Raw genomic sequence first — 3,904 nt, forward strand, 5'->3', positions numbered from 1 at the left:
TTTTGTGGTTAATTGGAGACAAGAATCTCACAGACTTTCCTGCCCTGGTTGGCTTTGAACCTCTTCTCAGATCTCAGCTTTCTGTGTAGCTCGGATTACAGGTGTGAGCCGTTAGTGACCAGCCAGAAATCACTCTGGAACCACACTGTAGACTAGCCAGACACCCACCGCTTCCCAGAATATTCTCAAATCCTCTACTTGGTGCTGCTGGAGGCTGTGCCTTCCAGTAGCCTAAATCAGGGAGGCCTGGCGCCTGCCATCTAGTGGCTGTGGCTTCCTTTCCCTTCGGCGCTTTTAACCAGAAAGGAAAAATGGAGTTCCCACCGACAACACAGGCATGTACATATTTATATCATCACGCCCTGTAAACAGGGAACTTCTCAGTCTTGGAGAAGGAGGCTGGCAACGTAAACAGCATATTTGCCAATGAGTTCCTGCATCCATTCAACAAACACTTAAAAATGTAAATACACATGTAAATCTGTGTACTTATACCTGAGTGTACTCTGCAGTGTCAGCTCCTAGGATGGAGATGTCTTTGGGGTGTGTTACCAAATGAACTGCAGGTAACCAGGACAGCATTCGCCTATCAGACACACAATAAGGAATTCCTCAATGGACCAAGTACAGACCTAACGTTTAATGCATCTGCACTATCCACGAGGTCCCTGAGTGTGCATTTGCTCATGTAATCCTAAATGTGACTCAAGAGGGGCAGATCATTGATTGGGGTGTCCCTTCTGTCCACATGGAGACACAGAAAGCTTTCTAGGTTTAGAGATACCTGGTTTGCCAATCAAGGGAGACCAGAATCTAGCTACTGGGCAGAGTGCCTCTGCTGTGTTCCAGGTTCTGTATGTAGCATTGCACCGTTTAGACAAGTGGTAGAAGTTCTCTTGAGGAAATACTTTGACTTTATGGGGGTAGGTGGGTCCCTTCCCACAATGCTGTGTGCTAGAGCATCAGTGGAGGGCGTAGCACAGCTGGCTCTGTGGCTGAGGCTTGCTCTGTGACCCTAAGCCCCAGACCCCTGGTTGTTTAAAAGGAAGAGACAGAGTTAGGATCCCTGTCTTCCTTTCCAACTCCAACATTCTACTGCTCTTGTGATTCCCGGGGAGCCGGATGTAAGTGGAAGAAAGAGAACCACTTGTTACTAGGCAACCAGCACCCGCCTCACCCATGTTGCCATGGAGATGTTGAAAGTTGGGCTGATGGGATTACCAGCTCTTGCTAATTGCATATGAGTGTTCAAGGTCTCTGTTTCTTGCTTTCTCACTGGCTCTGACTTTCTCATTCTTGTAGTGAAATGTGGAAAGATTGTCTCTCCTCCATCTGAAGCATGCCAGAGGCAGCCCTGGTACAATAGAAATCAACTGGAAGATGGAGCCTGGCTGTGCCTCTTGAGTAGCTGTGTGACCTTGGGCTGGTTACCCAGCGTCTCTGGGCCTCCATTTTCTCCTTTGAAAACTGAAGGTGTTCAAGTAGTGATTCCTCCCTAAGGTTCTTCCTGGCTCTCAAATCCTTTGATGTCTAGGGAGCATGTCAGGGGAACAGACCACACGGTTTCTAGGCAACCACCAGGCACCCTGCCCAAGTTGCCTTGGTGACTGGATGCCGGAGGGGAGGGGAGTAGCGGCTGCAGCTAATTGCTTAATTATTTATGAGTGCCTCAAGTCCTTTTTTGTTGTTTTCATTGCTAGGGGCTGTGGGGTCACCTCCTCCTCTCTCCTGACACCCCAAGTCGTCTGCATTTTGTGTTGTACAGAGGACGAGCACCTTGGCCTGGACCTCAAGCTACCCACGTTCTAGTCCCTCCTCTGTCAGGCCCCAGAGCGGTGGCCTCAGGTAAGTCACCTCACCTCCCTTGGCCTCAGTGCCCGCATTTGTAAGGTCACAGGTGTGCTTAGATGAGCGCCACATTCCCCTTCCACCTAATTCGAATGACTGCTTTCGCGTTGCCAAGTGGGGAACATGAGGGGAATCTGGGTAATTTGTTTTCTTCTAAGATGATTCTGAAGAGCAGTGAGAATAATTGCGTTTCTCACACGTGTCAAAAAAGAATGGAATTAAAGTTGTCCCCTTATCCACTGCTGGACTTGTCTGACTTCTCTCCCCTTTTCTGACTTCTTGGACCTTCAGGCCATTTAAATTTTGTTCATGTATATGCCAATAACTTCCCAAATAGGCTTGAGGGCTTCATCTATGCATTGAGTTTGTTCAAATCCAAATGGACTAACTATAAAAAACTAACTAGATTGTTGATTCTTCAGTGTTTTAGCATAAGTGTTGTGATTGGGCAGCAAATGCCATTTTGAGCATCCTGGGAGCCAAAGCAAAATGAAAGAGGGATATAAATGCTTTTCAATACAAAAGATGGTCAGCCCATTCCTAGCTCTAAATTCTGAATAGAATGAATCATGTGGTATACAATTCTTTTAATAGAAACCACAGATAACATTTCTAAAATAGCCTTTTCTTACTGACAGGACTGTTAAATGATATAAGAAAGAGCCAAACTTTGACAATTGGAGAAGTTCTAATCCCTAGAAAGCATTCTGCCAATGCATAGAACTTTACACAGAAACAAGCCACTTAGTGAATACACACTTTCACAATCATTCACCTCCTGTATCAGTCAGTTACATATAAATTCATGGGCAACAATTTGGCAAGATGTGTCAAATTGTTTTAAATGCAGCCAGCAGCTCTATTTCTCCGCAGTTCTGAGATAAGTTTGTACAGATGAGGAAAGACATAAATATGGTGGCATTACTTATAAAAAGAAAATTTATAAAAAGAAAAAGAAAAATGTCTGGAAAATACATCTGTGTTGGCGCTTAGTGGATTAAATATTACTTCGTCACACCCAATTACTTCGCAAGCCTTAAGATGAAATCTGAACATTTTGAGATGGAAAGCATTCACAGATATATTGTAAGGAAAATACGGTGCATCCTAGGTGGTGCGGAAGTTGTGTTTCAAGTGGAGATAATGTAATCACGGTTGTCATGTTATCCAACTTTGGGTTACCTTTTGGGGAAAGCCCCTACCCTGGATTGCTGATTGTGATGCGAGTTTCTGCCTCTCACCTCCGCTTGTGTTTTGACAAAGAGTGATGGAAATGTGGACTATGAGCCTGCCTATGAGCGCACAGATCTCTGGGCCGTAGTGACTTACAGGATGGTCCCAACTGCAGGCTCTGGGTGACAGGTCGTCCTCTTATTCCCTCCCTTCTGGCCCATGGTTTGGGGGCAGGTCTGGAGAAAGCTAACTCTGAGAGCCTTGTTTGAAAGCTAGCCACGCTGTCGGCCAAGCTGGACCACTGACTGTGGGTATGCGGTGGATGGAGAGAAGGCGGGAGAGGGGCTTGGGGGCTCTTTCAAATGAGCCTGGTTAGGCAATGCAACCTGCTACAACCCCAGGCCCTGAGTCAGCGGTTCCCCCGCTCCACCTTCTGTCGGCCTTGGCTGTGGTCTCGGTGCGCCCCCCTCCCCCAGGGTCTCAGTCTCTTTATCCATTTGGCTATTGGTTCTCCTCTCCATCTATCTGTCACATCCAACTGTGCCTCTATCTGCCCTTCCATCCCTCCTCCGGCCGCCTGCCAGCCTCCCCATCCATCCTTCAGACTGCTGGTATGTCTATCATCTCTCCTGGCCTCCACCACGTGAGCCCCTGGCCCCCAGCAACTAGGTCCATCCCTACCTCCATCTGTCCATCCCGCCGACCTCCTCCTGCCTGGCTGCAGAGCCGGCTGGAGAGCGAGCGTGGCTCTTCTGCCCCAGTCACCCCCACGACCCTCTTGTCCCCGCTGGCCACTCCGGCCCGCCCGGGGTGGGCTCCCTGCCCGCCCGCCCGCCCCTGGCGGGCCTGGCTTTGTGCGGGGTCTCCAGCGGCCCGGCAGCGC

Source organism: Dipodomys ordii, unplaced genomic scaffold (assembly GCF_000151885.1).
Source record: "Dipodomys ordii isolate 6190 unplaced genomic scaffold, Dord_2.0 Scaffold12, whole genome shotgun sequence".
NCBI lineage: Eukaryota > Metazoa > Chordata > Mammalia > Rodentia > Heteromyidae > Dipodomys > Dipodomys ordii.